The sequence below is a fragment of the Arachis stenosperma genome, chromosome 8 (assembly GCF_014773155.1).
Source record: "Arachis stenosperma cultivar V10309 chromosome 8, arast.V10309.gnm1.PFL2, whole genome shotgun sequence".
NCBI lineage: Eukaryota > Viridiplantae > Streptophyta > Magnoliopsida > Fabales > Fabaceae > Arachis > Arachis stenosperma.
Window position 1 is genome coordinate 2356311 of NC_080384.1, and position 24003 is coordinate 2380313.

Below are 24003 nucleotides of genomic sequence, written 5' to 3' on the forward strand. Positions count from 1 at the left end.
TTCAAAAATCAAAATCAACTTCCTTACAAGCCACTCTACAACTGATGAGCGGATAATTTGTACGCTTTTTGGCATTGTTTTTAGTATGTTTTTAGTATGTTTTAGTTAGTTTTTAGTATATTTTTATTAGTTTTTAGTTAAAATTCACTTTTCTGGACTTTACTATGATTTTGTGTATTTTTCTGTGATTTCAGGTATTTTCTGGCTGAAATTGAGGGACCTGAGCAAAAATCTGATTCAGAGACTGAAAAGGACTGCAGATGCTGTTGGATTCTAACCTCCCTGCACTCGAAGTGGATTTTTTGGAGCTACAGATGCCCAATTGGCGCGCTCTCAATGGCGTTGGAAAGTAGACATCCTGGGCTTTCCAGCAATATATAATAGTCCATACTTTGCCCGAGATTTGATGGCCCAAACTGGTGTTCCAAATCAGCTCAAAACTGCCCGGCGTTAAACGCCGGAACTGGCACAAGAATGGGAGTTAAATGCTCAAACTGGCACAAAAGCTGGCGTTTAACTCCAAGAGAAGTCTCTACACGAAAATGCTTCAATGCTCAGCCTAAGCACACACCAAGTGGGCCTGGAAGTAGATTTTTATGTCATTTACTCATTTCTGTAAACCCTAGGCTACTAGTTCTCTATATATAGAACCTTTTGCTATTTGTATTTTCATCTTTGGATCATTTTTCGATCTTAGGATCATCTTTGGACATCTAGTTCTTAGATCATTAGAAAGCTGGCCATTCGGCCATGCCTAGACCTTGTTCTTATGTATTTTCAACGGTGGAGTTTCTACACACCATAGATTAAGGTGTGGAGCTCTGCTGTACCTCGAGTATTAATGCAATTACTATTGTTCTTCTATTCAATTCAGCTTGTTCTTATTCCAAGATATTCATTCGTACCCAAGAACATGATGAATGTGATGATTATGTGACGCTCATCATCATTCTCACTTATGAACGAGTGCCTGACAACCACCTCCGTTCTACAAGCAAACAAGGCTTGAATGTTTATCTCTTGGATTCTTTAATCGGAATCTTCGTGGTATAAGCTAGAATTGATGGCGGCATTCAAGAGAATCCGGAAGGTCTAAACCTTGTCTGTTGTATTCTGAGTAGGATTCAATGATTGAATGACTGTGACGAGCTTCAAACTCCTGAAGGCTGGGCATTAGTGACAGACGCAAAAGAATCAATGGATTCTACTCCAACCTGATTGAGAACCGACAGATGATTAGTCGTGCCGTGACAGGGTGCGTTGAACATTTTCACTGAGAGGACGGGATTGTAGCCACTGACAACGGTGATGCCCAACATACAGCTTGCCATGGAAAGGAGTAAGAAGGATTGGATGAAGACAGTAGGAAAGCAGAGAGACGGAAGGGACAAAGCATCTCCATTCGCTTATCTGAAATTCTCACCAATGGAATACATAAGTATCTCTATCTTTATCTTTATGTTTTATTCATATATCATCCATAACCATTTGAATCTGCCTGACTAAGATTTACAAGGTGACCATAGCTTGCTTCATACCAACAATCTCCGTGGGATCGACCCTTACTCATGTAAGGTTTATTACTTGGACGACCCAGTGCACTTGCTGGTTAGTTGTGCGAAGTTGTGTTTATACCATGGTATTGAGCACCAAGTTTTTGGATTCATTACCGGGGATTATTTGAGTTGTGAAAAGTAGTGATCACAATTTCGTGCACCAAGTTTTTGGCGCCGTTGCCGGGGATTGTTGAGTTTGGACAACTGACGGTTCATATTGTTGCTTAGATTAGGTATTTTTTCAGAGTTCTTAAGAATGAATTCTAGTGTTTCAAGGTGATGTTCTTATCATCACCAAAGCTGATTAATTCTAATCAATTTAGCTCTTGAATGCAATGTCCTGCTGAAGCTTGGCTAGCCATGTCTAATTCCTTTAGACTAAAGCTTTAGACTAACATTGCATGATTCCTGGAATTCTCATTAAGAATTTTGATACCTTTATTTTCTTTTCCACTTAATTTTCGAAAAAACCAAAAAAATTACAAAATCATAAAAACCAAAAATATTTCTTGTTGAGTCTAGTGTCTCATGTTAAGTTTGGTGTCAATTGCATGTTTCTGTTCTTCTTGCATTCTTTCATAGGTCTTAAGTGATCTTCAAGTTGTTCTTGATGATTTCATTGCTCTGATCTTTAAATTCTCTTGACTTGAGTGTTTTGTTATTTCTCATGTGCATTCTCATTTTGTTAGTGTCAATAGTATACAAACTGCTAAGTTTGGTGTCTTGCATGCATTGTTTATTTGATTTTTGTTGCATTTTGATTATTCCTCATTATTAAAAATCCAAAAATATTTTTAATTTATGTCTTTTCAAGTCAATAATACAGAGAATTGAAGATTCAGAACATACAGCAGAGGAATTACACAGAAAAAGGCTGGGCGTTCAAAATGCCCAATGAAGAAGGCAGACTGGCATTTAAACGCCAGCCAGGGTGCCTGGCTGGGCGTTTAACGCCCAAAAGGGTAGTGCTTTGGGCGTTAAACGCCAGAATGTGCACCATTCTGGGCGTTTAACACCAGGATGGCACAAGAGGGAAGATTTTGTTTTTAATTCAAATTTTTTTCAGGTTTTCAAAATTTTTCAAAATCAAATATTTTTCAAATCATATATTTTCAATCAAATCTTTTTCAAAATCAATTTCTTTCCTTTTTCAAAAATACTTGCTATCAATTAATGATTTGATTCAACATTTCAAGTATGTTGCCTTTTCTGTTGAGAAAGGTTTAATGTTTGAATCATATCTTTTCTTGTTAGCCAAGTCATTAATTTTTAAAATCAAATCTTTTTTTTAAATTGTTTTTCAAATCATATCTTCTCAATCATATCTTTTTAAAACCATAACTTTTCAATCATATCTTTTTAATCATATCTTTTTCAAAATAGTTTTCAATCACATCTTTTTTATTTCTAATTTCAAAATCTTTTTCAAAAATCACTTGATTTCTTTTCCACTCTTAGTTTTCGAAAATCAATTACTTTTTTTCAAAATGTTTTTAAAATTTTTTACTCAATTTTCGAAAATTTCTTCCCCTCTTCTCACATCCTTCTATTTATGGACTAACACTATTCCTTAATGCACAATTCGAACTCCATCTTTCTTGATAAGTTCGAATTCTCTACTTCTTCCTTCTAATTTTCTTTTCCTCTGACACCTCAAGGAATCTCTATACTGTGACATAGAGGATTCCATATTTTCTTGTTCTCTTCTCTTTCATATGAGCAGGAGCAAAGACAAAAGCATTCTTGTTGAGGCTGACCCTGAACCTGAAAGGACCTTGAAGCGAAAGCTAAGAGAAGCTAAAGCACAACTCTCTATAGAGGACCTAACAGAAATCTTCAAAGAAGAAGAACCCATGGCAGCCGAAAACAACAACAATGCCAACAATGCAAGGAAGGTGCTGGGTGACTTTACTGCACCTACTCCCGACTTTTATGGGAGAAGCATCTCTATCCCTGCCATTGGAGCAAACAACTTTGAGCTTAAGCCTCAATTAGTTTCTCTAATGTAACAGAATTGCAAGTTTCATGGACTTCCATTGGAAGATCCTCATCAGTTTTTAGCTGAATTCTTGCAAATCTGTGACACTGTCAAGACTAATGGGGTTGACACTGAGGTCTACATACTTATGCTATTCCCTTTTGCTGTAAGAGACAAAGCTAGGATATGGTTGGACTCACAACCTAAAGAAATCCTGAACTCTTGGGAAAGCTAGTCAATGCCTTCCTGGCAAAGTTCTTTCCACCTCAAAAATTGAGTAAGCTTAGAGTGGAAGTCCAAACCTTCAGACAGAAGGAAGGAGAATCCCTCTATGAAGCTTGGAAAAGATACAAACAATTGATCAGAAAGTGTCCCTCCGACATGCTTTCTGAATGGAGCATCATAGGTATTTTCTATGATGGTCTCTCTGAACTATCTAAGATGTCATTGGATAGCTCTGCTGGAGGATCTCTTCATCTGAAGAAGACGCCTACAGAAGCTCAAGAACTAATTGAAATGGTTGCAAATAACCAATTCATGTACACTTCTGAAAGGAATCCTGTGAACAATGGGACGAATCAGAAGAAAGGAGTTCTTGAGATTGATACTCTGAATGCCATATTGGCTCAGAACAAAATATTGACTCAGCAAGTCAATTTGATTTCTTAAAGTCTGTTTGGAATGCAAAATGCACCAGGCAGTACTAAGGATGCTTCATCTGAAGAAGAAGCTTATGATCCTGAGAACCCTTCAATGGAAGAGGTGAATTACATGGGAGAACCCTATGGAAACACCTATAATTCTTCATGGAGAAATCATCCAAATCTCTCATGGAAGGATCAACAGAGACCTCAACAAGGTTTCAACAATAATAATGGTGGAAGAAACAGGTTTAGCAATGGCAAGCCTTTTCCATCATCTTCTCAGCAACAGACAGAGAATTCTAAGCAGAGCCACTCTGACTTAGCAACCATGGTCTCTGATCTAATCAAAACCACTCAAAGTTTCATGACTGAAACAAGGTCCTCCATTAGGAATTTGGAGGCACAAGTGGGACAGCTGAGCAAGAAAATTATTGAACTCCCTCCTAGTACTCTTCCAAGCAATACAGAAGAAGCCAAAAGGAGAGTGCAAGGCCATCAACATGGCCGAATTTGGAGAGGAGGGAGAGGCAGTGAACGCCACTGAGGAAGACCTCAATGGACGTCCACTGGCCTCCAATGAATTCCCTAATGAGGAACCATGGGAATCTGAGGCTCACACTGAGACCATAGAGATTCCAATGGATTTACTTCTGCCATTCATGAGCTCTGATGAGTATTCTTCCTCTGAAGAGGATGAATATGTCACTGAAGAGCAAGTTGCTAAATACCTTGGAGCAATCATGAAGCTAAATGACAAGTTATTTGGTAATGAGACTTGGGAGAACGAACCCCCTTTGCTCACCAAAGAACTAGATGACTTGTCTAGGCAGAGATTACCTCAAAAGAGACAGGATCCTGGGAAGTTTTCAATACCTTGTACCATAGGCACCATGACCTTTAAGAAGGCTCTGTGTGACTTAGGGTCAAGTGTAAACCTCATGCCTCTCTCTGTAATGGAGAAGCTAGGGATCTTTGAGGTACAAGCTGCAAGAATCTCACTAGAGATGGCAGACAATTCAAAGAAACAAGCTTATGGACTTGTAGAGGATGTTCTGGTGAAGATTGAAGACCATTACATCCCTGCTGATTTCATAGTCCTAGAGACTGGGAAGTGCATGGATGAATCCATCATCCTTGGCAGACCCTTCCTAGCCACAGCAAAGGCTGTGATTGATGTGGACAGAGGAGAATTGATCATTCAAGTGAATGAAGAATCCTTTGTGTTTAAGGCTCAAGGATATCCCTCTGTCACCATGGAGAGGAAGCATGAAGAGCTTCTCTCAAAACAGAGTCAAACAGAGCCCCCACAGTCAAACTCTAAGTTTGGTGTTGGGAGGCCACAACCAAATTTTAAGTTTGGTGTTGAACCCCCACATTCAAACTCTAAGTTTGGTGTTGGGAGGTTCCAACATTGCTCTGACTATCTGTGAGGCTCCATGAGAGCCCAATGTTATATTTTATCTATTTTCCTTTGTTATTTTATGTTTTCTGTAGGTTGATGATCATGAGAAGTCACAAAATCAATTGAAAAAGCAAAAACAGAATGAAAAACAGAAAGAAAAATAGCACACCCTGGAGGAAGACCTTGCTGGCGTTTAAACGCCAGTAATGGCAGCAAATGGGCATTTAACGCCCAGTCTGGCACCATTCTGGGCGTTTAACGCCAGAAAGGGGAACCAGACTGGCGTTAAACGCCAGGAAAGGGCAAGAAGCTGGCGTTAAACGCCAGAAATGGGCACCAGCCCGGCGTTTAACGCCAGAATTGGCATGAAGAGCAATTTTGCTCGCCACTTGGTGCAGGGATGACTTTTCCTTGACACCTCAGGATCTGTGGACCCCACAGGATCCCCACCTACCCCACTACTCTCTCTCTTCTTCACCCATTCACCAATCACCTCAATACCTCTTCCCCAAAAACCCTTCACCTATCAAATCCCATCTTTCTCTTCACCACTCACATCCATCCTTCATAAAACCTCACCTACCTCACCATTCAAATTTAAACCACTTTCCTTCCCAAACCCACCCTCCCATAGCCGAAACCTACCCCTCTCTTCACCCTATATAAACCCATCTTCACTCCTTCATTTTCACACCACCTAAACACTACTTCTCCCCCTTTGGCCGAACCATACGCCATCCCCATCTCCTCTATTTCTTCTTCTTCTACTCTCTTCTTTCTTCTTTTGCTCGAGGACGAGCAAACCTTTTAAGTTTGGTGTGGTAAAAGCATTGCTTTTTGTTTTTCCATAACCATTTATGGCATCCAAGGCCGGAGAAACCTCTAGAAAGAGGAAAGGGAAGGCAAAAGCTTCCACCTCCGAGTCATGGGAGATGGAGAGATTCATCTCAAGGGTGCATCAAGACCACTTCTATGAAGTTGTGGCCTTGAAGAAGGTGATCCCCGAGGTCCCTTTCAAACTCAAAAAGAGTGAATATCCGGAGATTGATGAGCGGATAATTTGTACGCTTTTTGGCATTGTTTTTAGTATGTTTTTAGTATGATTTAGTTAGTTTTTAGTATATTTTTATTAGTTTTTAGTTAAAATTCACTTTTCTGAACTTTACTATGAGTTTGTGTGTTTTTCTGTGATTTCAGGTATTTTCTGGCTGAAATTGAGGGATCTGAGCAAAAATCTGATTCAGAGACTAAAAGGACTGCAGATGCTGTTGGATTCTGACCTCCCTGCACTCGAAGTGGATTTTCTGGAGCTACAAAAGCCTAATTGGCGCGCTCTCAACGGCGTTGGAAAGTAGACATCCTGGGCTTTCCAGCAATATATGATATTCCATACTTTGCCCAAGATTTGATGGCCCAAACCGGCATTCAAATTCACCTTCAGAATTCCCAGCGTTAAACGCCGGAACTGGCACCAAAGTGGGAGTTAAACGCCCAAACTGGCACAAAAGCTGACGTTTAACTCCTAGAAGAGTCTCTACACGAAAATGCTTCAATGCTCAGCCCAAGCACACACCAAGTGGGCCCGGAAGTGGATTTTTATGTCATTTACTCATCTTTGTAATTCTTAGGCTACTAGTTCTCTATAAATAGGACCTTTTACTATTGTATTTGACATCTTGGTAGCTATCTTTAGTCTTATGCTATCTTAGATCATGGGGCTGGCCTCACGGCCATGCCTAGATCTTGTTCTTATGTATTTTCAACGGTGGAGTTTCTACACACCATAGATTAAGGTGTGGAGCTCTGCTGTACCTCGAGTATTAATGCAATTACTATTGTTCTTCTATTCAATTCAGCTTGTTCTTATTCCAAGATATTCATTCGCACTCAAGAACTTGATGAATGTGATGATTATGTGACTCTCATCATCATTCTCACTTATGAACAAAGTGACTGACAACCACTTCTGTTCTACAAGCAAACAAGGCTCTAATGTTTATCTCTTGGGTTCTTTAACCGGAATCTTTGTGGTATAAGCTAGAATTGATGGCGGCATTCAAGAGAATCCGGAAGGTCTAAACCTTGTCGGTGGTATTCTGAGTAGGATTCAATGATTGAATGACTGTGACGAGCTTCAAACTCGCGATTGTGGGGCGTTAGTGACAGACGCAAAAGAATCACTGGATTCTATTCCGACATGATCGAGAACCGACAGCTGGATAGCCGTGCCGTGACAGGGTACGTTGAACATTTCCACTGAGAGAACGGGACTGTAGCCATTGACAACGGTGATGCCCAACATACAGCTTGCCATGGAAAGGAGTAAGAAGGATTGGATGAAGACAGTAGGAAAGCAGAGAGACGGAAGGGACAAAGCATCTTCATACGCTTATCTGAAGTTCTCACCAATGAATTACATAAGTATCTCTATCTTTATCTTTATGTTTTATTCATATATCATCCATAACCATTTGAGTCTGCCTGGCTAAGATTTACAAGGTGACCATAGCTTGCTTCATACCAACAATCTCCGTGGGATCGACCCTTACTCGCGTAAGGTTTATTACTTGGATGACCCAGTGCACTTGCTGGTTAGTTGTGTGAAATTGTGTTTATGCCATGGTATTGAGCACCAAGTCTTTGGGGCCATTACTAGGGATTATTTGAGTTGTGAAAAGTAGTGATCACAATTTCGTGCACCAAGTTTTTGGCGCCGTTGCCGGGGATTGTTGAGTTTGGACAACTGACGGTTCATCTTGTTGCTTAGATTAGGTATTTTTCAGAGTTCTTAAGAATGAATTCTAGTGTTTCAAGGTGATGTTCTTATCATCACCAAAGCTGATTGATCATCATCAATTTAGCTCTTGAATGCAATGTCCTGCTGAAGCTTGGCTATCCATGTCTAATTTCTTTAGACTAAAGCTTTAGACTAACATTGCATGATTCCTGGAATTCTCATTAAGAATTTTGATACCTTTATTTTCTTTTTCCACTTAATTTTCGAAAAATCCAAAAAAAAAATTACAAAATCATAAAAACCAAAAATATTTTATGTTTCTTGTTGAGTCTAGTGTCTCATTTTAAGTTTGGTGTCTTGCATGCATTGTTTATTTGATCTTGGTTCTATTTTCAAGTCAATAATACAGGGAACTGAAGACTCAGTACATGCAGCAGAGGAATTATACAGAAAAAGCTGGGCGTTCAAAACGCCCAGTGAAGAAGGAAAATTGGCGTTTAAACGCCAGCCAGGGTGCCTGGCTGGGCGTTCAACGCCCAAAAGGGTAGCATTTTGGGCGTTAAACGCCAGAATGGATACCATTCTGGGCATTTAACGCCAGGATGGCACAAGAGGGAAGATTTTGTTTTTAATGCAAATTTTTTTCAAGTTTTCAAAATTTTTCAAAATCAAATCTTTTTCAAATCATATCTTTTCAATCAAATCTTTTTCAAATCAATTTCTTTCCTTTTTCAAAGATACTTGCTAACAATTAATGATTTGATTCAACATTTCAAATATGTTGCCTTTTCTGTTGAGAAAGGTTTAATATTTGAATCATATCTTTCCTTGTTAGCCAAGTCATTTTTTTTAAAATCAAATCTTTTTAAATTGTTTTCAAATCATATCTTTTCAATCATATCTTCTTAATCACATCTTTTTCAAAAATAGTTTTCAATCATATCTTTTTGATTTCTAATTTCAAAATCTTTTTCAAAAATCACTTGATTTCTTTTCCACACTTAATTTTCGAAAATCTCTTCCTCTCTTCTCACATCCTTCTATTTATGGAGTAACACTCCTCCTCAATGCACAATTCGAACTTTATCTTACTAAGTTCGAATTCTTCTATCTCTTTCTTCTATTTTTCTGTTCCTCTGACACCTCAAGGAATCTCTATACTGTGATATAGAGGATTCCACATTTTCTTGTTCTCTTCTCTTTCATATGAGCAGGAGCAAAGACAAAAGCATTCTTGTTGAGGCTGACCCTGAACCTGAAAGGACCTTGAAGCGAAAGCTAAGAGAAGCCAAGGCACAACTCTCTGTAGAGGACCTAACAGAAATCTTCAAAGAAGAAGAACCCATGGCAGCCGAAAACAACAACAATGCCAACAATGCAAGGAAAGTGCTGGGTGACTTTACTGCACCTACTCCCGACTTCTATGGGAGAAGCATCTCTATCCCTGCCATTGGAGCAAACAACTTTGAGCTTAAGCCTCAATTAGTTTCTCTAATGCAACAGAATTGCAAGTTCCATGGACTTCCATTGGAAGATCCTCATCAGTTTTTAGCTGAATTCTTGCAAATCTGTGACACTGTCAAGACTAATGGGGTTGACCCTGAGGTCTACAGACTTATGCTATTCCCTTTTGCTGTAAGAGACAGAGCTAGGATATGGTTGGACTCACAACCTAAAGAAAGCCTGAACTCTTGGGAAAAGCTAGTCAATGCCTTCTTGGCAAAGTTCTTTCCACCTCAAAAATTGAGTAAGCTTAGAGTGGAAGTCCAAACCTTCAGACAGAAGGAAGGAGAATCCCTCTATGAAGCTTGGGAAAGATATAAACAATTGATCAGAAAATGTCCTTCTGACATGCTTTCTGAATGGAGCATCATAGGTATTTTCTATGATGGTCTCTCTGAACTATTCAAGATGTCTTTGGATAGCTCTGCTGGAGGATCTCTTCATCTGAAGAAGACGCCTACAGAAGCTCAAGAACTAATTGAAATGGTTGCAAATAACCAATTCATGTACACTTCTGAAAGAAATCCTGTGAACAATGGGACTAATCAGAAGAAAGGAGTTCTTGAGATTGATACTCTGAATGCCATATTGGCTCAGAACAAGATATTGACTCAGCAAGTCAATTTGATTTCTCAAAGTCTGTCTGGAATGCAAAATGCACCAGGCAGTACTAAGGATGCTTCATCTGAAGAAGAAGCTTATGATCCTGAGAACCCTTCAATGGAAGAGGTGAATTACATGGGGGAACCCTATGGAAACACCTATAATTCTTCATGGAGAAATCATCCAAATCTCTCATGGAAGGATAAAGAGAGACCTCAATAAGGTTTCAATAACAATAATGGTGGAAGAAACAGGTTTAGCAATGGCAAGCCTTTTCCATCATCTTCTCAGCAACAGACAGAGAGTTCTAAGCAGAGCCACTCTGACTTAGCAACCATGGTTTCTGATCTAATCAAAACCACTCAAAGTTTCATGACTGAAACAAGGTCCTCCATTAGAAATTTGGAGGCACAAGTGGGTCAGCTGAGCAAGAAAATTACTGAACTCCCTCCTAGTACTTTCCCAAGCAATACAGAAGAAAATCCAAAAGGAGAGTGCAAGGCCATCAACATGGCCGAATTTGGAGAGGAGGAAGAGGCAGTGAACGCCACTGAGGAAGACCTCAATGGACGTCCACTGACCTTCAATGAGTTCCCTAATGAGGAACCATGGGAATCTGAGGCTCACATTGAGACCATAGAGATTCCATTGGACTTACTTCTGCCATTCATGAGCTCTGATAAGTATTCTTCCTTTGAAGAGGATGAAGATGTCACTGAAGAGCAAGTTGCTAAATACCTTGGAGCAATCATGAAGCTAAATGACAAGTTATTTGGTAATGAGACTTGGGAGAACAAACCTCCTTTGCTCACCAAAGAACTGGATGACTTGTCTAGGCAGAGATTACCTCAAAAGAGACAAGATCCTGGGAAGTTTTCAATACCTTGTACCATAAGCGCCATGACCTTTAAGAAGGCTCTGTGTGACTTAGGGTCAAGTGTAAACCTCATGCCTCTCTCTGTAATGGAGAAGCTAGGGATCTTTGAGGTGCAAGCTGCAAGAATCTCACTAGAGATGGCAGACAATTCAAGAAAACAAGCTTATGGACTTGTAGAGGATGTTCTGGTTAAGGTTGAAGATCATTACATCCCTGCTGATTTCATAGTCCTAGAGACTGGGAAGTGCATGGATGAATCTCCATCCTTGGCAGACCCTTCCTAGCCACAGCAAAGGCTGTGATTGATGTGACAGAGGGAATTGATCATTCAAGTGAATGAAGAATCCTTTGTGTTTAAGGCTCCAAGGTATCCCTCTGTCACCATGGAGAGAAAGCATGAAGAGCTTCTCTCAAACAGAGCCGAACAAAGCCCCCCAGTCAAACTCTAAGTTTGGTGTTGGAGGCCACAACCAAACTCTAAGTTTGTGTGAACCCCCACATTCAAACTCTAAGTTTGGTGTTGGGAGGTTCCAACATTGCTCTGAGTATCTGTGAGGCTCCATGAAAGCCCTCTGTCAAGCTACTGACATTAAAGAAGCGCTTGTTGGGAGGCAACCCAATGTTACACTTTATCTATTTTCCTTTGTTATTTTATGTTTTCTGTAGGTTGATGATCATGAGAAGTCACAAAATCAATTGAAAAAGCAAAAACAGAATGAAAACAGGAAGAAAAATAGCACACCCTGGAGGAAGATCCTGCTGGCGTTTAAACGCCAGTAAGGGTAGCAGTTGGGCGTTTAACGCCCAGTCTGGCACCATTCTGGGCATTTAACGCCAGAAAGGGGCAAGAAGTTGGTGTTAAACGCCAGAAATGGGCACCAGCCCGGCGTTTAACGCCAGAATTGGCACAGAATGCATTTTTGCACGCTACTTGGTGCAGGGATGACTTTTCCTTGACACCTCAGGGTCTGTGGACCCACAGGATCCCCACCTACCCCACCACCCTCTCTCTTCTTCTTCACCCATTCACCAATCACCTCAACACCTCTTCCCCAACAAAACCTTCACCTATCAAATCCCACTATTCTCTTCACCACTCACATCCATCCTTCATAAAACCCCACCTACCTCACCATTCAAATTCAAACCACTTTCCCGCCCAAACCCACCCTTACATGACCGAACCCTACCCCTCTCTCTACCCCTATATAAACCCATCTTCACTCCTTCATTTTCACACAACCTAGACACTACTTCTACCTTTTGGCCGAACCACAAAGCCACCTCCATCTCCTCTATTTATTCTTCTTCTACTCTCTTCTTTCTTCTTTTGCTCGAGGACGAGCATAGCTTTTAAGTTTGGTGTGGTAAAAGCATTGCTTTTTGTTTTTCCATAACCATTTATGGCATCCAAGGCCGGAAAAACCTCTAGAAAGAGGAAAGGGAAGGCAAAAGCTTCCACCTCCGAGTCATGGGAGATGGAGAGATTCATCTCAAGGGTGCATCAAGACCACTTCTATGAAGTTGTGGCCAAGAAGAAGGTGATCCCCGAGGTCCCCTTCAAACTTAAAAAGGGTCAACTTTGATCAAAGGTTGGACCAAGTCCTCATAGACATCTGTGAAGAGGGCGCCCAATGGAAGAGAGATTCAAGAGGAAAGCCGGTTCAACTGAGAAGGCATGACCACAAGCCCATCACTAAGAAAAGGATGGAGCAAACAAGAGACCCCTCTCATCATGAAATCCCTGAGATGCCTCAAGGGATGCACTTTCCTCCACAAAACTATTGGGAGCAACTGAACACCTCCCTAGGAGAATTGAGTTCCAACATGGGATAACTAAGGGTGGAGCACCAAGAACACTCCATTCTCCTCCATGAAATTAGAGAAGATCAAAGAATCATGAGAGATGAGCAACAAAGGCAAGGAAGAGACATTGAGGAGCTCAAGCACTCCATAAGATCTTCAAGAGGAAGAACAAGCCGCCATCACTAAGGTGGACCCGTTCTTTAATCTCCTTGTTCTTTATTTTTCTGTTTTTCAAATTTTCATGCTTATGTTTATCCATGTTTGTGTCTTATGATCACTAGTGTCTTAGTGTCTATGCCTTAAAGTTATGAATGTCCTATGAATCCATCACCTTTCTTAAGAAAAATGTTCTTAATTGAAAAAGAGAAGAATTGCATGAATTTCAGATTTTATAACAGATTAATTATTTTGATGTGGTGGCAATACTTCTGTTTTCTGAATGTATGCTTAAACAGTGCATATGTCTTTTGAATTTGTTGTTCATGAATGTTAAAATTGTTGGCTCTTGAAAGAATGATGAAAAAGGAGACATGTTACTGAGGATCTGAAAAATCATAAAAATGATTCTTGAAGCAAGAAAAAGCAGTGAATACAAAAAAAAAAGAGGGAGAAAGAGAAAAAGAAAGAAAAAGAAAGAAATAAAGTTGTGATCCAAGGCAAAAAGAGTGTGCTTAAGAACCCTGGACACCTCTAATTGGGGACTCTAGCAAAGCTGAGTCACAATCTGAAAAGGTTCACCCAATTATGTGTCTGTGGCATGTATGTATCCGGTGGTAATATTGGAAGACAGAGTGCTTTGGGCCACGGCCAAGACTCATAAAGTAGCTTTGTTCAAGAATCATCATACTTAACTAGGAGAATCAATAACACTATCTGGATTCTGAGTTCCTATAGAAGCCAATCATTATGAATTTCAAAGGATAGAGTGAGATGCCAAAACTGTTCAGAGGCAAAAAGCTAAAAGCCCCGCTCATCTAATTAATACTGATCTTCATAGATGTTTTTGGAATTCATTGCATATTCTCTTCTCTTTATCTTATTTGATTTTCAGTTGCTTGGGGACAAGCAACAATTTAAGTTTGGTGTTGTGATGAGCGGATAATTTGTACGCTTTTTGGCATTGTTTTTAGTATGTTTTTAGTATGATTTAGTTAGTTTTTAGTATATTTTTATTAGTTTTTAGTTAAAATTCATTTTTCTGGACTTTACTATGAGTTTGTGTGTTTTTCTGTGATTTCAGGTATTTTCTGGCTGAAATTGAGGGATCTGAGCAAAAATCTGATTCAGAGACTAAAAGGACTGCAGATGTTGTTGGATTCTGACCTCCCTGCACTCGAAGTGGATTTTCTGGAGCTATAGAAGCCCAATTGGCGCGATCTCAACGGCGTTGGAAAGTAGACATCCTGGGATTTCCAGCAATATATGATAGTCCATACTTTGCTCAAGATTTGATGGCCCAAACCGGCGTTCAAAGTCACCTTCAGAATTCCCAGCGTTAAACGCCGGAACTGGCACCAAAGTGGGAGTTAAATGCCCAAACTGGCACAAAAGCTGGCGTTTAACTCCTAGAAGAGTCTCTACACGAAAATGCTTCAATGCTCAGCCCAAGCACACACCAAGTGGGCCCGGAAGTGGATTTTTATGTCATTTACTCATCTTTGTAATTCTTAGGCTACTAGTTCTCTATAAATAGGACCTTTTACTATTGTATTTGACATCTTGGTAGCTATCTTTAGTCTTATGCTATCTTAGATCATGGGGCTGGCCTCACGGCCATGCCTAGACCTTGTTCTTATGTATTTTCAACGGTGGAGTTTCTACACACCATAGATTAAGGTGTGGAGCTCTGCTGTACCTCGAGTATTAATGCAATTACTATTGTTCTTCTATTCAATTCAGCTTGTTCTTATTCCAAGATATTCATTCGCACTCAAGAACTTGATGAATGTGATGATTATGTGACGCTCATCATCATTCTCACTTATGAACAAAGTGACTGACAACCACTTCTGTTCTACAAGCAAACAAGGCTCTAATGTTTATCTCTTGGGTTCTTTAACCGGAATCTTCGTGGTATAAGCTAGAATTGATGGCGGCATTCAAGAGAATCCGGAAGGTCTAAACCTTGTATGTGGTATTCTGAGTAGGATTCAATGATTGAATAACTGTGACGAGCTTCAAACTCGCGATTGTGGGGCGTTAGTGACAGACGCAAAAGAATCACTGGATTCTATTCCGACATGATCGAGAACCGACAGCTGGATAGCCGTGCCGTGACAGGGTGCGTTGAACATTTCCACTGAGAGGACGGGACTGTAGCCATTGACAACGGTGATACCCAACATACAGCTTGCCATGGAAAGGAGTAAGAAGGATTGGATGAAGACAGTAGGAAAGCAGAGAGACGGAAGGGACAAAGCATCTTCATACGCTTATCTGAAGTTCTCACCAATGAATTACATAAGTATCTTTATCTTTATCTTTATGTTTTATTCATATATCATCCATAACTATTTGAGTCTGCCTGACTAAGATTTACAAGGTGACCATAGCTTGCTTCATACCAACAATCTCCGTGGGATCGACCCTTACTCGCGTAAGGTTTATTACTTGGATGACCCAGTGCACTTGCTGGTTAGTTGTGCAAAATTGTGTTTATGCCATGGTATTGAGCACCAAGTCTTTGGGGCCATTACTAGGGATTATTTGAGTTGTGAAAAGTAGTGATCACAATTTCGTGCACCAGAGATCCGACATGAGATCCGAAGAAGAGGTTGGGAAGTTCTTACCAATCCTATTCAACAAGTCGGAATCTTAATGGTTCAAGAGTTCTATGCCAATGCATGGATCACCAAGAACCATGATCAAAGTGTGAACTCGGACCCAAAGAATTGGCTTACAATGGTTCGGGGGAAATACTTAGATTTTAGTCCAGAAAATGTAAGGTTGGCATTCAACTTGCCCATGATGCAAGGAGATGAACACCTTACACTAGAAGGGTCAACTTTGATCAAAGGTTGGACCAAGTCCTCATAGACATCTGTGAAGAGGGCGCCCAATGGAAGAGAGATTCAAGAGGAAAGCCGGTTCAACTGAGAAGGCATGACCTCAAGCCCGTGGCTAGGGGATGGTTGGAGTTTATCCAATGCTCAATCATTCCCACTAGCAACCGGTCCAAAGTTACTATAGACCGGGCCATCATGATCCTTAGCATCATGATTGGAGAAGAAGTAGAAGTTCATGAGGTTATAGCCCAAGAACTTTATAAGGTGGCGGACAAGTCCTCTACCTTGGCAAGGTTAGCCTTTCCTCATCTCATTTGTCACCTCTGTTATTCAGTTGGAGTTGACATAGAGGGAGACATCTCCATTGATGAGGACAAGCCCATCACTAAGAAAAGGATGGAGCAAACAAGAGATCCCACTCATCATGAAATCCCTGAGATGCCTCAAGGGATGCACTTACCTCCACAAAACTATTGGGAGCAAATCAACACCTCCCTAGGAGAATTGAGTTCCAACATGGGACAACTAAGGGTGGAGCACCAAAAACATTCCATCCTCCTCCATGAAATTAGAGAAGATCAAAGAATCATGAGAGAGGAACAACAAAGGCAAGGAAGAGACATTGAGGAGCTCAAGCATTCTATAAGACCTTCAAGAGGAAGAACAAGCCGCTATCACTAAGGTGGACCCGTTCTTTAATTTTCTTGTTCTTTATTTTTTGTTTTTCGAAAAATCATGCTTATGTTTATCTATGTTTGTGTCTTGTGATCATTAGTGTCTTAGTGTCTATGCCTTAAAGTTATGAATGTCCTATGAATCCATCACCTTTCTTAAATGAAAAATGTTCTTAATTGAAAAAGAGAAGAATTGCATGAATTTTAAATTTTATAACAGGATTAATTATTTTGATGTGGTGGCAATACTTTTGTTTTCTGAATGTATGCTTAAACAGTGCATATGTATTTTGGATTTGTTGTTCATGAATGGTTGGCTCTTGAAAGAATGATGAAAAAGGAGACATGTTACTGAGGTTCTAAAAAATCATAAAAATGATTCTTGAAGCAAGAAAAAGCAGTGAATACAAAAAAAAGGAGTATATGCGAAAAAAAGAGAAAAACGAAAAAAAAAAGAGAAAAAGAAAGAAAAAGAAAGAAATAAAGTTGTGATCCAAGGCAAAAAGAGTGTGCTTAAGAACCCTGGACACCTCTAATTGGGAACTCTAGCAAAGCTGAGTCACAATCTGAAAAGGTTCACCCAATTATGTGTCTGTGGCATGTATGTATCTGGTGGTAATACTGGAAGACAGAGTGCTTTGGGCCACGGCCAAGACTCATAAAGTAGCTGTGTTCAAGAATCATCATACTTAACTAGGAGAATCAATAACACTATCTGGATTCTGAGTTCCTATAGAAGCCAATCATTCTGAATTTCAAAGGATAGAGTGAGATGCCAAAACTATTCAGAGGCAAAAAGCTAAAAGCCCCGCTCATCTAATTAATACTGATCTTCATAGATATTTTTAGAATTCATTGCATATTCTCTTCTTTTTATCTTATTTGATTTTCAGTTGCTTGGGGACAAGCAACAATTTAAGTTTGGTGTTGTGATGAGCGGATAATTTGTACGCTTTTTGGCATTGTTTTTAGTATGTTTTTAGTATGTTTTAGTTAGTTTTTAGTATATTTTTATTAGTTTTTAGTTAAAATTCACTTTTCTGGACTTTACTATGAGTTTGTGTGTTTTTCTGTGATTTCAGGTATTTTCTGGCTGAAATTGAGGGACCTGAGCAAAAATCTGATTCAGAGACTGAAAAGGACTGCAGATGCTGTTGGATTCTGACCTCCCTACACTCGAAGTGGATTTTTTGGAGCTACAGAAGTCCAATTGGCGCGCTCTCAACGGCGTTGGAAAATAGACATCCTGGGCTTTCCAGCAATGTATAATAGTTTATACTTTGCCCGAGATTTGATGGCCCAAACTGGCGTTCCAAATCAGCTCAAAATTGCCCGGCGTTAAACGCCGGAACTGGCACAAGAATGGAGTTAAACGCCCAAACTGGCACAAAAGCTGGCATTTAACTCCAAGAGAAGTCTCTACATGAAAATGCTTCAATGATCAGCCCAAGCACACACCAAGTGGGCCCGGAAGTGGATTTTTATGTCATTTACTCATTTCTGTAAACCCTAGGCTACTAGTTCTCTATATATAGGACCTTTTGCTATTTGTATTTTCATCTTTGGATCATTTTTCGATCTTAGGATCATCTTTGGACATCTAGTTCTTAGATCATTGGGAGGCTGGCCTTTCGGCCATGCCTAGACCTTGTTCTTATGTATTTTCAACGGTGGAGTTTCTACACACCATAGATTAAGGTGTGGAGCTCTGCTGTACCTCGAGTATTAATGCAATTACTATTGTTCTTCTATTCAATTCAGCTTGTTCTTATTCCAAGATATTCATTCGTACCCAAGAACATGATGAATGTGATGATTATGTGACGCTCATCATCATTCTCACTTATGAACGAGTGCCTGACAACCACCTCCGTTCTACAAGCAAACAAGGCTTGAATGTTTATCTCTTGGATTCTTTAATCGGAATCTTCGTGGTATAAGCTAGAATTGATGGCGGCATTCAAGAGAATCCGGAAGGTCTAAACCTTGTCTGTGGTATTCTGAGTAGGATTCAATGATTGAATGACTGTGACGAGCTTCAAACTCCTGAAGGCTGGGCGTTAGTGACAGACGCAAAAGAATCAATGGATTCTACTCCAACCTGATTGAGAACCGACAGATGATTAGCCATGCCGTGACAGGGTGCGTTGAACATTTTCACTGAGAGGACGGGATTGTAGCCACTGACAACGGTGATGCCCAACATACAGCTTGCCATGGAAAGGAGTAAGAAGGATTGGATGAAGACAGTAGGAAAGCAGAGAGACGGAAGGGACAAAGCATCTCCATTCGCTTATCTGAAATTCTCACCAATGGAATACATAAGTATCTCTATCTTTATCTTTATGTTTTATTCATATATCATCCATAACCATTTGAATCTGCCTGACTAAGATTTACAAGGTGACTATAGCTTGCTTCATACCAACAATCTCCGTGGGATCGACCCTTACTCGCGTAAGGTTTATTACTTGGACGACCCAGTGTACTTGCTGGTTAGTTGTGCGAAGTTGTGTTTATACCATGGTATTGAGCACCAAGTTTTTGGATTCATTACCGGGGATTATTTGAGTTGTGAAAAGTAGTGATCACAATTTCGTGCACCAACAACCTATTTCAAACCTCAACCAATTCATTCTTTAATTGCATCTATCGGAGGATTAATGCAGAAGAAGCTGTCAAAGAGCTATGCAGCAATTACTCAACCACTTTCTAATATTTCACCGTAAAGAAAAATATAAAAATCATAACTAAATTTTCCACGAAGCATCGGCATAGATAGTGTCTAGAAATATGTCAAACAAATAATGACTGCAAAAATAAGATATAACAGCTGATCTTAGACAACCAATAGAGTATAAAACTTACCTTTAGAAGTTCATAGATATAATATCGAATATCATAATTTGACAGGGTGGGGTAGAGCACTTTAAAATCAGTGTTATTGACATATTCAAATATAAGGCTTGGGGTCTTTGATTGCTAGTCCCTAACAATGTCAAGCAGCTTTATAACATTGGGACCTCCACAAAGATTATGCAATATTTTGATCTCCCTCTTTAACTGCAACTAAAATAACAACTTATAAGATGTACAAACTTATATATACAACCAGAGTATTGAAAAGGGTAAAATCTTACAAGTTTGAAATTAGAAATTTAATAACAAATTAAATGAACTACTGGACCAAAGTTGGCCATTGAAGCCCCAGCATAGCATTCATTTCCATATGAGGATGGAATGAAGTGAAAAAGTATACTAAAACTGAAAACAGCAGTGTTGCTTTAAATTAAAAATAGCAGTCATATTAGTTAATACAAATTACAATTGGTGTAGGGATTGGATTCACCTTTTTTTTCTTGATGGGTTTGAGGATCTTGATGATGCATTTTTCATTATCGGTAGAGTAAACACCCTCAAAGACCTCGCTATATTTCCCTCTTCCCACCTTCCTCACAACCTCGTAGTCATCTTGCTCCCTGCAACTCATGAACACAATTTTTTAAACAGATATTAAATAAACAAAATAGGAAATAGAAAATGAAATAAAAGTATTAATAATAATAAATATGATTATTGTTACCCCACTGGACGGTGAGACTATAAGCACATAGTGGAACAAATTCAGAACTGATAAAGCATGAAAGAATCAACTCAAGGAACTAAAGCAAACTATTAACTAAAAGCATTAAGTTTCAGGCACAAATAATCCAATAAAATAACAAAATTACCGCAACTCCATTCTCCGCAGCATCGAGCGCTTCATCATCATCATTATGAAATGTTTTAACGATCCCTTCCTCAGAAACCCTAGCTTCTACAGTTTTAGTAGTTGTAGTTGCCATTTCGCAAAATCTATCATGTATTCTAAAATTTTGGATCAATAATTCAAGAAATCGAAGGAATTAGAGTAAAATATTTTCAAGAGAAACAAAGGAAAAGAGGGAGAAGAACCTACCTAGCGAGCTTGTGGGAGGAGAATCTCACAGCACATTAGCTCGATGGATGAGATTGCCGGCGTAGGAGAATGCCACCGGAGGAGATCATTGCAGTAGGAGATGTCGCTGGAGGAGACCATCGCAGGAGGAGACCGTCGTAGGAGGAGATTGTCGTTGGAGGATAGAGGTCACCAAAAAAGATCGCCGCTGAGGAAAACATCGCCGAATGAGGTCGTTGTTGGAGGAGGTCGTCGCCAGAAGAGATCGGTCAGAGGAGGTCGTCGCCAGAGGAGATCAGTCAGAGGAGATCGTCACAGAGAAGATCCCTGTGGCAGCGATTCAAATTTTGCGTTTCAACGAAAAATTAGAATTGGATTAGGGTTAGGCTGTTTTATATAGAAGTGATAATGGCGTTTTAAAACCGCCAAAATCAACATAAACCGCCACTAAATGCAATTTAATTATGGCAATAATAAAAAAGGTCATAATACCCGGGTATTACGGTGGTTTTGTAAAACCGCCGTAATATTTATGCCATTTTATCTCCCTTTTTTTGTATTGTATCAACATTTATTCAATGCAAACAAACTATCTAAATGCATGCATTTACTTGGTCAAAATAAATCAATCTCCAAGAATACATATATGAACATGATGGCTAAAGGTATTAACAACCAATTCAAATCCACAATTGAATTGAGTTGTTGAAAACAATTTACAACTTGCAAGAAAAGAGATGATCATAGGTGAAAACATGTAACTGAGCGAAAGAACCTCACCGGATGTGTGTCCGCTCTAGTCGCTCAAGTCTATAGGGTTGATTCACTCAATTCTCCTCTAGTCATGTTTTTCAAGATTTATTTTTCATCTAACAATAAAAAATTATTCCATGCATCCATACAAATATCATGAGGACTTCTCATAAAGTTGTAATAGAGCTAGGGTCAAGGTAAGGATGCATATGGCCAAGTGAGCTTGAAATTTGAATCTTTGATTAACTTAAACTTCCCACCTAACCTATGACAACCTATACAATTTAAATGCTAACCTAACTACCCATTCTTCACTTTTTCATACACTCATGCATTCTCTTTTTTATCACAACCTATATGCATTGGTTATTATTGAACTTCACTTTGGGGAATTTTGTCCCCTTCTTATTGCGTTTCTTTTCCTTTATTTTCTTTTTCTATTTTTTCTTTTTATTTTTCTCATTTTTTTCTTTTATTTTTCTCTTTTTTTAATAAGATATATACAAAAGTATCAATGCATATGGTTTAAATATAATTAATGCATGAGTATGTACCCAATTCTAAAAATTTTTAACAAAACTACCAAGAACACACTTTTATCTCTACCCAATGTTCCCAACTCTCTCACAATTAAATGATAAACACTCTCACTAGCCTAAACTAATCAAAGATCCAAACAAGGGACATTTATTGTTTTTCGCTTTAAAGCTAGTAATGTGCTAAAATTAAAAAAAATGGGTTTAGCATAGGCTCAAAGTTGGTTAACAATGGTAGATAAAAGGTAAGGCTGTTTGGGTAAGGGAGCTATTTGACACAATGGCCTCAATCATATAAATGCATTCATACACAAAATAATAGACATAAAGAATCAAACAAATGAAAGATTACAATCATACACTACAAGAAAAAAGGCATGTCGGCACACTTTTTTCTTGCCACGCTTTTAAAGCGTGCCGAAAAATGGTCTATGGCCAAGCTTTTGCGAGGGTGGCCATTGATTTGTGATTTGGCCACGCTTTTTTTTGCCACGCTTTAAAAGCGTGGCCATAGAGGGAAATTGGCACGCTTTTACGAGGGTGCCCACTTACTTGAAATTTGGCCACGCTTTTTTACTGCCACGCTTAAAAAGCGTGGCTATAGAGGGAAATTGGCACGCTTTTATAGTGGGTGGCCTCTGATTAAAAATTTGGCCACCCGTTTTTTTGTCACGCTTAAAAAGCGTGGCCATAGAGTAAAACCGGCACGCTTGAAAAGTGTGGCTAGTTATGGTCACCTTTTTAAAGCGTGCCCATATTCTGTATATTTTGGCACCCTACAAAAAAAATATGCCGATAGAATTCCCTCCCCCAAAATTTAGTTTCCCACCCAATTTTTTTCCACACTTAACTTTTTTTTCCTTAGTTTTCAATTTTAACCCTCAAACAACATCACACTAGTTTTAACTGATTAAAAGTGACCCAGTGTCCAAAAAAACCCAAAAACTGACCCGCGCCGTCATCATCCTCAGACAACATCTCCATTAACGAAACAACATCATCCTCATCTTCATCATTCATCGCCTTCATCGCACCCATGACCATTCATCGCCTTCATCCTCGTCTGTCTAAGCCAATGACCTTCGTAGCCATGCCTTTCCTCTAACCCTCGCACCCGACCCTCTCTGTCCCCTTTCTCAACCCTCGTTCATCTTCATCGCACCTAGCCGTCATCGCCTTCATCGTCATCTGTGTAAGCCAATGACTGTCGCACCCATGCTGTTCGTCTAACCCTCGCAGCCGACCCTCTCTCTGTGGAACCCTATTGCTGTTTCTCAACCCTCGCCCATCAACGCAACCCTCGTTGGCGCACTGTCTGTCGCACCATCGTTGGCCCTCCTACTCCCTCAGCGCAGTGGTCTCTCTCTCTTAAACCCTCATAAACACTGGTAAGTCTTTCTTCCCTTTGATTCTCTATTTCTCTGTTCCTCTATTTTGGACCGTTGTGAATTTCAGGTTTATTACCTTCTTCACCATCAAAATTGTGGTAGCTGAATTTGATTTTAGGTCTTTCACCATCTCTTTGATACTTTATCAATTTTCAAAGCACATTACTAAATCCTCTAGGTCCACCGAAGTTAAGGACAAGCACAATTATGAGATAGTCTTTATATGTGACATCTTTCTAAATTTCTATTTTTTGTTCTAATATGATATTTGGTTTAGGGATTTTATTCTAAACTTTTTGACATTTGGTTATGTTCTGTTGTAGCTTTGGTAGTGCTTAACTGCTGTTATGTGATGAACTGCTACTACTTTGCCTGAATGTGTCTCTTTTTGGGTATCAAATTTTTATGCTGGATTTTCTTCTCAGTTTTTGCTTCATTCCTTTCTTTCATATTTTGTCTCATTTTGTCTCTGCCTTATTGTTGGGATTCTCTTCAATCATATTTTGCAGCACCCCAAACTTCGTACCTTCCCCTGTAATCACATTCTTTTTGCTTTCTGTTCCACTATCTCTACTACCCACATTCTCATTAGCTTTTTTGCAAT

General features: G+C 39.5%; 1 non-coding gene across 1 annotated transcript; it reads right to left on the minus strand.

Annotated features, from left to right (window-relative positions):
- Positions 1–10066: 10066 nt before the first annotated feature.
- LOC130947096 (small nucleolar RNA R71) lies at positions 10067–10174 on the minus strand. The gene has a single exon (XR_009072507.1). It is a non-coding gene; the product is annotated as a small nucleolar RNA R71 (small nucleolar RNA).
- Between the last annotated feature and the right edge of the window lie 13829 nt (positions 10175–24003).